Here is a 12,775-nt window from a genome sequence, read left to right as displayed (position 1 = left end):
GCTTACAGTACATATAGTAACTTTAGAAACATCCCCATTAGAGTGAGGAGTAAAATAGGGCTGCTCATAATCCCCTACTGGTCCATAAATGCTAGAAGTCCTAACTAATACACAACAATAAAAAATACTTGAAAATAACATTATCTTTTATAATCTTGAGTAAAGGAGGGATTTCTTTAAAAGATACAAAATTCAGAAATCATGTAAAGGCTTATAGTAAAAAGACATGTACTACGTTCATCATAGTGGTTGCCTCAGAGAAAGGAGGCAGAGAGAGACACATAAAAGGACGATAAAGGAATTCAACTTTATATATAATGTTTTGTTTCTTAAAAATGGCAACTATAAAGTATTTACAAATGTTCCTTCTGATTGTTGGACACATGGGCATTAATTGCAATACCTCCTGCATTTTTCTGGGAAAAACTTTTTTTTTAAAAGGACAAATATTAAAAGCAAAACCCCACAGATAATTAAAAATTTAAACATGATACTCCTTTTTAGAAAACCATAGTATCTATGTATTATATATAACATAGCAAGTCATTATAGTAAAAATAACAATAATTTAAAGTTAATACAAATACATAAACAAAATGCTATGGCTATGTAGAAGAAAAACTAAAGCAACAAAATTGATAAATGCTTCAGGGGAGATATTTAATTAGTGTTGATCCTCAGAGATACGTTGTATTTCAATATTTTTTAAAAAAGTGCTCCCACGGGCAAATTGATAAAACTTGCAGCCATTCTGAGAACAAGGAGTATCTTGTCCATTACAATGAGAGGAGAGATGGAGCAGGTTGTGTTGTATGGGACGAAGCATGATGACCTTGAAAGGTTTAGGGCAGGCGTCCTCAAACTACGGCCCGCAGGCCACATGCGGGTATTTTTGCCATTTTGTTTTTTTACTTCAAAATAAGATATGGGCTGTGTGCATAGGGATTTGTTCATAGTTTTTTTTTTAAACTATAGTCCAGCCCTCCAACAGTCTGAGGGACAGTGAACTGGCCCCCTGTTTAAAAAGTTTGAGGACCCCTGGTTTAGGCTGACATTTAGACTTGGATCTGTAGGCTAGGAAGAGCCAGTTTTGTTTTTTAAATTCTTACCAGAGGACATTTTTTCATTGATTTTTAGAGAGAGTGGGAGGGGGAGAAACAGAGAGGGAGAGAAACATCAATGTGAGAGAGACACATTGATTTGTTGCCTCCTGTATGCACCCTGACCAGGCCTCAGGCCGAAGAGGAGCCTGCAACCGAGGTACCGGCCCTTGACCTGAACGAAACCCAGGACCCTTCAGTCTGTAGGCCGACGCTCTATCCATTGAGCAAAACTGGCTGGGGTCACAGAGGGTTTTTGAGGAGGGTTTGGGGGGAGACAGGTTTGGGGATATAGTATCTGCCCATCTTATTCTACACCTATGCCACATGTGGGCATTATAGCATCTTGAATATGTATCTTTGTTCACTTCTGGCTTAAGACACATTAGTCAAACTAGGCCAATTCATCTTCTCTCCCAAGAATGATAAACGGAAATCTGCAAAGCAAATCAGTCTATTAGTTGCTTGAATTGGAAGGGATATGAAGTTGGGCCTGGAGTGGTGTGGGCCTAGAATTGGCTAAGTGTATCTGCTGATGTAAAGAAAGACTATGTCCCAACAGAGAGCAGAAAGGACTTGAGAGATAGGACCTGGAATGATAAGTCCCAGGGACTTGTGAGGTCAGGCCGTGCTTCTAGACTTTGAGTTTGAATAGACCCCTGATTCTACCAGGTAAAACTGCCTTTTTTCTTTCTTTCTTTTTTTTTTAATATATTTCTTTTTTTATTTCAGAGAGGAAGGGAGAGGGATAGAAAGATAGAAACATCAATGATGAGAGAGAATCATTGATCGGCTGCCTCCCGCACGCCCCCTATTGGGGATCGAGCCCACAACCCAGGCATGTGCCCTTGGCCAGAATCGAACCTGGGACCCTTCAGTTCGCAGGCCAATGCTCTATCCACTGAGCCAAGCTGGCTAGGGCAAAACTGCCTTTTTCCTAAGCAACTTCAGGGTAGTTTTGTCCCAGACCAAGGCCAAGGAATAGGATTTGGAGGAGATCAGGTTTAGTATCCTCAAAAGTTACAACGGAGTCTAGTAAGTGGATAACCAGATGATGAAATAAATCTGGACAAGTCAAGAGCCATTTATAAGAACTATTTAAGTAGCGCACTGGCTGCAGATGTCCAGGTATAAATTATATACTACTATTATAGGAGTTGAAGCCCAAGTATAAATTAAAGCTAGATTTTTATAGGAGTTCGGTAAATAAAGGAAGAAGAGGAATAAGGCTGCCTAAGAGAGAAGAAATGTCAAAGGAAGGCTTCTGTGCTGTCACTCAGGATAAAACACTTGAAAATCTGCGTAGACTAAGGGGAGAGTATTAGTACACAGGAGAGAATGGCTATATAAGGGAGAGTGATGATTCTACATATTGCCCCACATTTGTGCAAAACATAAACAGCTGCATTTGCTCCCTATGATTTTTTTCCTGAAATCAGAAATGCTGAACTTATAGAACATTGAAGTTTTAGAGAAAAGGAACACCTAGCTAGTTACTGATTTTCTCCAAGAGAAAAGAAATAAAATTAATGTTATAATAAATAAACCTTTTGTATCACATAGCTATTGTTGCATTAAAAAACATTAACTCCACAACACAAAAAACAATTAACACCATAATAATTTATCATTTCTCATGCGTATATAGGTTGGCTGGATGACACTGCCTATCTGGGCTCAGCAGATTTTGCTGGGCACATTCACTCATGCCTCTGTGGTCAGCTCAGAGATTGGTTGGGCAATATGTGTGTGTTCTTTCACACATATAGGGACTCGGATGGAACAACTGGGCTGTGTCCCATTCTCCAGCAGGCAGGTTATTCTCAGGGAGATCACATACTAGTAGGTGCAAGACAGAAATAGGAGTGCACAGGCCATTGAGGTCTAAGCTTGGAACTGGCACATCATCACTTCACCCCCTTCTATCGGCCAAAGCAAGTCACAAGGGCATTCCTGGTTCAGGAAGTGCGGAAATCGGCTCCACTGCCTGATGGGAACAGTGCCAAGTTACATTGTAAGAATATGGATAAAGAGAGGCCACTAATTGAGGCCATCCATTTAATTAATCCACTCCACTTACAAAGACATGGGTGTTTTTCCTGTTTAGTTAGAGTGATGGTATCAGAGCTGTCAGTGAGGGGTTTTTCAAGGAGCGCAGAAGGAGCTCAGAAGTTTAGTGTTAAAATAGAAGGCTTAAACACTTCTTAGGGACAACTGTCTTATTCTTATATTTTATGTTATTGGCTCATCTAGACTAAGTTGATGAGCTTTGCTCCATACAAATGTGTGTGTGTGTGTGTGTGTGTGTGTGTGTGTGTTGTACACTTAGCAATCTACAAATCTAAAGAAATATGCAACTTCTTTTCCTATGAAATTGTTGATTTACTTTTTCATTCAAATGTCACTTTAGTAGGTTTAGATGAAATCATTTCTAAAATTAGAAATTAATTTTGTAAGAATTTGTATTTTTCTGTGCATATCCAATCCAGAAAAAGTGGACTCCTTTAAAATGATTTTAAGATAACATTTTAAGATAACATACTAAATAAAAAACTGGTCTTTTAATTTTTATTAAAAGTTTAATAAAATAGGGATATTAAATCTAAAATGGAAATAATTCAAACAGGTTTGAAGTTAGTACATAAAAGACAACAGTTAAGGTACTTTCAGATTTTTGAGATTGGGTCAAGAAAAAATCATCTTCTGAGAAAGCCAAAAATAAATAAATAAGTAAACAAACAAACAGGTTTATCATTCTGTAGAAGCAGCCCGCCCCAAAAGGTTGTTTGTAAGTATATTGCTGATGAGTTTTTTAAAGCATCCAAATCCCATCAAAGTGACCAGGGACTAAATATCCCAAGGACTGTATTGCAGAAGGAAACAGGACCTTAGTGAGGAGTGTCATAGCACATCCAGGTGACACAGCCTTTGGTGTCTTGGCTAGAGACATCCTTCTATGAGGACGGCTTTTTCAGACAGTTGTCACTTGTCCACACTACACATTAAGAGGAGCCAACTCTCTTGTCCTGATTTCATGGTCACTTGGCAATCTTCTAACATAATTAGCCTTCCTTTGTAGACTATAAGTGGTGGGAATGTGCTGACCAGAAAACATTGATATTTTTGGCATTTATGTCTGTCAGTATAATTGGCATTCTTGTTTTTGGCTGGTTGCCTTAGCCTGATTACATCTGCTAGCATTAACAAAATCAAGTTTTTGGACCTACAATGCCGAGAACTAGACCTAGACCCTGAAGTTGCTGATCTCTAAAGCAAGTGCTATTCTGTAAGACACATCCTGTGGAACTAGCTGGCTTCTCCCATGATGGGTCAATGGGTGAGGTAGGAATAAACATCACATTTCCTGATATCTACGTGCTCTACATATTATGCTGCTGCTAATTTTTATAGAATGCATGCCTAACTACACAGCTATTTTGGACATGTTGCTATTTAAGAAAATATAAATTGCCTGCATCGAAGATTTTCTTTTTCTTTTCCTAGATCTCCCATCTTGGAGATGGTATAGTTGTGTCACCAGTATCTATGAAAATGAAATTAAAAGGATTGCTCACTTTCCTTCTGCAGTTTTCATGCTCTTCTCTAAATCATATTAGTTTATTCAGTAGTGTTAAAATAGTGGGAAGTGAAGTTTGCCTATTGATATGAGGATCCCTTTTATGTTCAGTTTGTACAGACTAAGCATAATCAGAAATATAGTTAGCCATTGAATACATGGGGCTTATAAGAGCCTCCCAGTCAAAAATTCCTATATAACTTAAGTCAGCCTTTCGAATGCTCAGATTCCTAACCGCCAGTTGACCCTCGAAAAGTGAAGGTTTGTACTGTCAATTGAACTGCAAAAGTCAACTGAAAAAATTCACATATAAGTGAACCAACACAGTTCAAACCTGCTTTGTTCAAAGGAACATTATCTGTGTTAACAGTTAATCCTGTTATGCATCAAATAATAAATCAATGTAATTTAATTCTTAGAAAAAATTACATAGTATAGTGTATAAGTTGGATTTTTAAAAGTTCAAGGGAGTACACCTGAAACCAGTGTTTTTATGCCTCTTTATGATAGCTTTGTTTCTATACATATTTAAGTCATTAATTCAAGATATCATAATGTACATATTATCTTTGTTTATTAAATTTTAAAAAAATATATTTTATTGATTATTTTACAGAGGGGAAGGGAGAGAGATAGTTAGAAACATCAATGAGAGAGAAACATAGATCAGCTGCTTCCTGCACACCCCCTACCCGCAACCAAGGTACATGTGCCCGCAACCAAGGTACATGCCCTTGACCTGAATCAAACCTTGGACCCTTTAGTCCATAGGCCGACACTCTATCCACTGAGCCAAACCAGTCAGGGCTGAAATTTTTTGGTATCTTTTTAAAAAATTAGTTTTAATTCTTCAACATTACTTACACAACTTTTTTTTCTGAACCAATATTTACATGTAAGTAGAACTTTATAAGTAGTTACTCATATTTAAAGCCAATAAAGGAAGTTTAACATTGAATAATCCACCATTCAATATAATGTGTAACAGAACATATAGTGTGGTGTGGGTAAAATTACTAACAATGGCATTAATATGAAAATAAAATTTTGATAATAATACTTGGTGAAGATAGTGACCAATAATATAATTTTAGCTGCAATGGATAATCTGTTTATGATGCAAGCAGAGAATGATGTTAAGATAACTTTTTTTATTATTTAAAGTATTACAAATAGTAGTACATATGTCTCCTTTTTCCCCCCCATTAACTTCTTAAACACACTTCAGTGTGTAAAGGAACTTGCTCTGTTCTTAACTCTCACAAATGGTCCTAAGTATATGCTAGAAAACAATTGTGAATCTTAAATACCCATCTGTGTTAACAGTTAATCCTGTTATGCATCAAATAATAAATCAATGTAATTTAATTCTTAGAAAAAATTACATAGACATATAAAAATAACATATATAAAACATAAAAATAAGATAAAAGACCCAACCAGAAAAAAGTAAGTAAATTTAGCAAATTTAAAAATGGAGTGTTCCTTATATAAAGTCAACCACTATCTTAGCAAATGGACAGGTCTCATTTCCACCCACACAGATAGACATGGATACTGTATATTGCTAGATATGTTATAGAACTGCTTTGACTCTGTTATGTTTTGATGACCTTCAGAAAGGGGTTCTTCTGTGTTTACTATGTCACTGGGCTTCCTATCTCAAGGATAAACCATTCTTATCTATCTGGTCAAAGTCAACTTTGCTACTTAGAATATGTCCGATTCCATTGAAGTATAAAAATAAAATGCCTAGTAGCCATAGGTGTTGTAAACCCCATTAGTAACATTACAATAATCAATAAACAATGTGGCTATTTCATTTTAATTTGTAGTTGTTCAAATAAAAGGGATTTACTGCAAAAGCTTAAAAAATTCTGTAATAAGTGTACAAATGTGTACCTGTTTATATTTCCATATAATTTGAATAACAGTGTAGTTTAAAACAGATGTCAGCTTCTTTGAATATAATCATATTTTGTTGTTAGTACTGGGCACCCATGCATTTCTAACCCTGGATGAGGATCTCTGCCTGTGTCATCTGTTTTATTGGTGCATCCTTTTCTTTATTTAAATCTAACCCATGAAAATAGTGTTTCTGTTTTTCTAAAGGTAAGCCAAATACATTCATATATTATAACTAGAGGCCCGATGCACAAAATTCATGCAAGAGGCTCGGCCCCCCTGCCACAACAGCGGCCAGGGGGCCTCTGCCTCGGACCTGGCTGCAGGGGCTTCGTCCAGAAGGATGTCTGGTCTAATTAGCATATTATGCTTCTATTATTATAGATGGTAATTCTGTTTCCCCAAAAAAGTGAAGGTAAGGTAAAATAAATTCACTCTATTTGGATTTTAATCCCGCTTTCTTTGATTTTGTATATTTATATTGATTTTTCTAAGGAGCAGGTGGAACTATAAGTGCCCTTAACTCTTTCTTTGCTGGGGACATTTTGATGTTAATATCACTTAGTTTTTAAAGGTAAACAAACACTGCTTGGTAGGACTGGATTACTCTGCAATAATTGAAGTGTATGTCCTTCATCATAAACAACAGTAATTAATGCACTATTTGTGCTCATGTATATATAAGGGAGGATGCTTTCTCATCCACCTACTGAGTCCCACTGTAATTTCATGCAGTTTTCAGGTAAGTAAGCATGCATAAGCAGTACCTTGAACTGTGGCTGTGTTCACAGAATTACAACTCTCTGCTCTGGCATGCTCTGGCCTGGATTCTGTTTTGGCAAGACATCTTTATGCTTCAGCTCAGCCATGAGATTCTCAGTCTTCAGTCTTCTGTGGAAAGGGAAAGTGTGTGCCTATGGCTGAGGGAAGCTGACTTATGTAGACCAAAGTCCCTGCCCCTGGTCCTTGATTGTCCATCCTCATACAAATGAGGACTTCTAATTCTCAAAGTGTGATTGGTCCACAAGGCTCTGTCCTGATTGGTCAGAATGGAATCATTCTGATTGGTGGGTGAAGAAGCTGATGGGGATAAAGACCTGTGCAGCTCCTAATTCCATGGGGAAAGTCCCAGTCCTATGGGTTGAAATAGGATCCCAGAAACTCCCTTGTAATGGCTGGCTCAGATGGCAGGAGCACAGTGCAGGCAGGCAGTTCAGTGCAGGCTTCTCCCTGAAGTGCAGTTTGCATGACAGGTGCCTGTGCAGAAATGGCTGCAAGGCTCTATTTTTTGTTTTTTTTTGTTTTTGTTTTGTTTTCTCTCTCTCTCTTTTTAAATTTGAGCCCAGTTAACCACTGGAAGCTTTTTTTTTTTTTTTTTTTAGTAGATATCTTCTTTCTTAGGGTCCACACTACCCATGGACCAGTTTCACCTGAAAAACAGTTTTAGTTCTTGGGTTAAGGTAGTCAACAAGCAACTAAAAAGATCACTTTGGATATTATTGTGAATCCTGTGAAATGATTGAATTTCTTGCCAAAAGCAACAAACTAATATTTACTTTGAACCTACCAGCTACTATTTGTGCCCTGGAGTTTATACACAAGGCACCTCCATGGAAAAAAATTCCACTTAAAAAGCACACCCTGGCTGGTGTGTCTCGGTTGGGTGGGAGTCCTCCAGTGCATGGGCACTGAAAGGTTGCTGGTTTGATTCCTATGTGGGCTCCATCCCAGTATTTCTCTCTCTCTCTCTCTCTCTCTCTCTCCCCATTCCTTCCTAAAAGTCAATAAAAAATCTTAAAAAAAATAAAGCCACAAAATACAGTCTTCAATTACCATCTACTTTGAATTATAAACTAAATAAATTATTCAATAAGTTCCTCTCTAAATCTACCACCATGGTTTGTAAAAGTCTGAAGTTAACCAGTAAGACTGTAAGTTACCTGAGGGCAGGAACTCAGTGCTCCTGGTTCCTGCTCAATCCCAGCAGCTAGCACTGGGTCAGCAAACTTTTGTTCTCTCACTAGGAAAGAGTCTTCTTTTATTTTGAAATGATACTCGTGTAGGCGAATGTAGCAAAGTCAAGACTGGGAAAGGGGCTTTGAGAGGAGGTTGCAAAATCAGAAGGAGCAGCAGGACAGCCAGGAATCCAGAGGAGAGAGGGGTGAACACTGGAAGGTGAACCCTAAGAGCTAGGATGAAGAAGGGGTGAGGGCCCTGGGACAGCATTGTAGGAGGGGCGGGGGGGTCAGCCAGGAAGTAGCCAAGATCTGGGGGACTCCTTCTCAGGGAACAAATAAGGAGAAAAAGGCACTTGAAAATAAAGCCGCAATCACCTTCCTCCCACGTGAGACCCGAGTCCTATGGGCCCCAGGACCCCTCCGGAGCGGAACCCTGAGCGAGGCAGGTGCGGCGGGAGCATGCGCGCGGGGCGGGCAGGGGGAGGCTCGCGCCCCCACCCGCGCGTGCACCCTCGCTCCCCCCGCGGCACCACCGGGCAGCGGCGCCACCGCCGGACCGGCCAACCTGGGCGCTGCGGCTCGCACCCCGCCTGTCGCCGAGCGGGCACCGCGGACCGGCTCCGCTGGGGTAAGGAGGGCGCCCCGCCCCAGTGGTCTGGTCGGAGATCGCGCCGGCGCCCGCGGCCGCCTCGCCCGGACTGGCCCGGCCCCGCACCGGGCCGAGGGGCGTGAGCGTCGCCCGCGACGGGGCCAGGCCGGGGGTTGGTGGCGGTTAGGAGCCGCCCCCGCCCGTCCCCGCTCTTTCCCTTTCTCTTTCGCCGCCGGGCTCGCGCCGGGCTCCCCTCGAGGCGCTGCCCCGCTCGTCGCCTACTTCGGACGGGCGCTGCCCGCTGTCCCGCTCGCCGGGCCGGGGTGCCGGGCGCCGTCACTGGGGCGGAGGGACCGGCTCCGCGGGCCGGGCCGGGCCGGGGGCGGGACTCTCCGGGGGTTCCCAGTTGGCCCTCCGGCCGCGGGGCACCCGGGTGGGTGTTCGGCTTTTGTTCCCTCTGGGGACGGGCGTCCTGCTCGTCTTCCCGCTTCTTTCCCTCGGCCAACTGTCGTGGGTGCCGGGGTTTGGGCTCCCGCGGTGACCCCGCGAGCGCTCCATCCTCCTCCTCCTGCCCCCCAAGTTCTGCCCTGCCCCGGGGAAGGAGCCTTGGAAGTGAGCTCAGGGCGGGCGCGTGGCCGGCATCTGGGCATCTGGCGGTTGGAACTAGCGCTCCCCTCGCCCCCAATCTGCGAGGGGACGCGCCCGTGGAAGGTTCCTTCGCCTTCCTCCAGAGATGGGCCGAGGTCCGGGCGGACCAGCTGGGCGTAACCCGGGGCCAGAGTGGCGGTTACCTACGTGACTGGTGTAAACGTTTCCCCCAATTCCGGGACTTGGGTGGTTCTGATTGAAGTCCACAGAGTGCGCTTTGTTTTATAGATGCCTTTATCCCCTGAGAGGGACATGCTTGATGGGTCCATGGCCCGAAGTGGAGATTAAATGAGAAGGACTGGTCTTCCTGTGCAGAGGAAGTCAGCCTGGTTACCTGGACCTGCTCGTCTGGCCCAGTGCCACGTGGACCGGGACCAGGACCAGGACGGGGCTCGCTCTCACTTCAGAGTTACTTGGTCAAGGGCGCCTTCTGGATCCCGCTGGTGGAGCGGTTCTGGAAGATGCTCGTGGCAGGTTCCAGAGTCCGTCCTCAGCTGCAATAAGTGCAGTGAGGTCTCCTGGTGTTTTCTAGCCCACTTAACTCAAAAAAAGGTTCAAGTGGCAAACGGGGTGGTGGTGGGTGGAGTTTGTTATAGACCCTCAATAATACAAAGACGTTGAATACATTTAGCTCTTAGCAAGGTTATTCCTCAAGGTTCCATAGAATCTGGAGGAATGGTTGAAAGGGGAGAGATTTTTGGAGCATATAAATTGATTGGACTCTGCTATGTGCACTTGGTGTGTACTTGTTGATTTGGAAGTAAGATAAGCTTAACACTGCTATTATGTTCTCAGGTCGTGAGGCGCATTGATGAGTTTGTATGGCAGGTAGTCCTTGACTGGGGAATTGTTTACTTAGCACTTTGCTGGACTATGTTGGGGTCAAAAGAAATGGTATTAAGCTTGGTCTACCTCTACAGTAAGCTCACAATTTGTTTTCTAAGAAAGCACATTGGTGGAAAGCTGAGCTGGTGAAGACAGAATTAAGGAAAGTTAGGAGCTGCCTAAGAATCTTAGATGAGCTCTACATCTATGTATTTCATCACAGTAACTGTGTGATTGGTATCTTAAATTACACTTCTAATTCATCTTTATTTTTCTTAAAGTTTCAGTTGTTTGTACAGTAAACCATCTACTCCATATGTTCAAACATTCATATGACAAGCAACTAAAAGTGTTGGGGAGATAAAACATGCCAACCAAACCACTTGTGAACATAATATGACAAGGAACTAAATAGGATTTGAGACTAAAACAATCTATAATAATAAAAAGAGTAATATGCTAATTAGACCAGATGTCCTTCCAGATGACCTTCCGGATGAAGCCGGGGCAGGGAGGGAAGCCTAAGTCCCGGGTGCCTGCAGGCGGCTGGAGGGAAGCCCAGGTCCTGGGTGCCAAGGGAAGCTGGTGCCAGCAGGTGGGGGAAGGAAGGCCTACTCTTGCACGAATTTTGTGCATCCTGCCTCTAGTCTAAAATTAAATGCCAGTGATGTGAAATGACAGTGGCCAGAGGGTTTGGCAACCAGAGCGTCTTTGGGGTCTGGAGTGATCAGAACATGATGCAAAGAGAATGTTAGGCCTTGGGCTGAGTCTTGAAATGTGGATACGGTGTAGATTGACAGGGAGAAGGAAGAGGAGTGTGGGAGCCTTGGAGGTAGAAAGGTGTTTCATGCCTCAAAAGAGGTGATTATGATTTGAAAGATTATTTTGTAGTGTCCAGATTGGACAGTGCTGATACTCATGCTCTAACCAGTGCCTAACCCTCCCAAACTAGAAAACTTGTATGCATTCTTTGTGATCAAGGGTAATTCCTCCTCTATGAAGCCTTCTTTGGTTCTTAGGCCAGAGTTCCTTCCTTTGGCTTTCACTTTTTCTGGTTAACTTACAAATTTATATATAAATACAGGTTTTTAAAAATGATCCAGACCTTAGAATTTGCCATTTTCTGCTTGTTTTTTTTATTTATATTGAGGTTAAATTGACATATAACATTATAGTAGTTTTAGTTAACATAATTTGATATATGTATAACATAGTGTTTAGTTTCTATGTGGAAGATTAAACTCATGCTTATAGCTAAATGTGGTATCTGCCAACTAAATTGAAGATACAGCATTTTATTTATTTACTAGAGGCCTGGTGCATGAAATTCGTGCACTGGGGGGAAGGGTGTCCTTCAGCCCAGCCTGCACCCTCTCCAATCTGGACTGCTGGCTCCCAATTGCTCGCCTGCCTGCCTTCCTGATTGCCCCTAACTGCTTCTGCCTGCCAGCCTGGTCCCCCCCAACTGTCCTCCCCAGCAGGCCCAGTCACCCCCAACTGCCCTTCCCTGCAGGCCTGGTCATCCCCCAACTTCCCTCCTCTGCCAGCCTAGTCACCCCCTAACTGCCCCCCCCTGCAGGCTTGATCACCCCCAACTGCCCTCCCTTGCAGGCCTGGTCCCTCCCAACTGCCCTCCCCTACTGGCCATCTTGTGGTGGCCATCTTATGTCCACATGGGGGCAGGATCTTTGACCACATGGGGGCAGCCATCTTGTGTGTTGGAGTGATGGTCAATTTGCATATTACTCTTTTATTAGATAGGATAGAGGCCTGGTGCATGGTTGGGGACCAGCTGGTTTTCCCTGAAGGGTGTCCCGGATCAGGGTGGGGTTCCCTTGGGGCGTGGGGCGGCCTGGGCAAGGGGCCTGTGGTGGTTTGCAGGCCAGCCACACCCCTCCGCGACCCAAGGAGAGGCCCTGGTATTTGGGATTTATTTATCTTCTACAATTGAAACTTTGTAGCCTGGAGTGGAGCCAAGCCTTCTGCTTGCTCTGTGGCAGCCGCCATTTCTGTTGGGATTTATTTATCTTCTCAATTGAAACTTTGTAGCCTTGATCAGAGGCCAAGGCAGGCCAGGGTGTGCGGAAAGCTTGGCTTCCTCCATAGCCGGGGGCAACCCTAGCCTCCTGCTCTCTCCAGCTCCGTGGCTGCCGCCATTTTTGTTGGGATTTAT

The 12,775-nt window shown here is 43.1% G+C and overlaps 1 protein-coding gene across 3 annotated transcripts in view; it reads left to right on the top strand.

Moving 5' to 3' along the window:
• The first annotated feature begins 9,079 nt into the window (after positions 1-9,079).
• The window catches only part of L3MBTL4 (L3MBTL histone methyl-lysine binding protein 4), a 323,126-nt gene continuing 319,430 nt past the window's right edge, over positions 9,080-12,775 (top strand). Inside the window, exon 1 of one of the 3 annotated variants that reach the window (XM_054724420.1) lies at positions 9,080-9,168. The gene's annotated coding sequence lies outside the window, so the exon portion shown is untranslated. Of the gene's footprint in view, positions 9,169-9,475; positions 9,563-9,811; positions 9,873-12,775 lie in introns of those variants that run through there. The other 2 variants (XM_054724421.1, XM_054724422.1) reach the window with 2 other exon arrangements.

The sequence above is a fragment of the Eptesicus fuscus genome, chromosome 12 (assembly GCF_027574615.1).
Source record: "Eptesicus fuscus isolate TK198812 chromosome 12, DD_ASM_mEF_20220401, whole genome shotgun sequence".
Taxonomy (NCBI): domain Eukaryota; kingdom Metazoa; phylum Chordata; class Mammalia; order Chiroptera; family Vespertilionidae; genus Eptesicus; species Eptesicus fuscus.
Note: the sequence above shows the minus strand (reverse complement) of the source record. Positions and strands in the feature narration are given on the sequence as shown.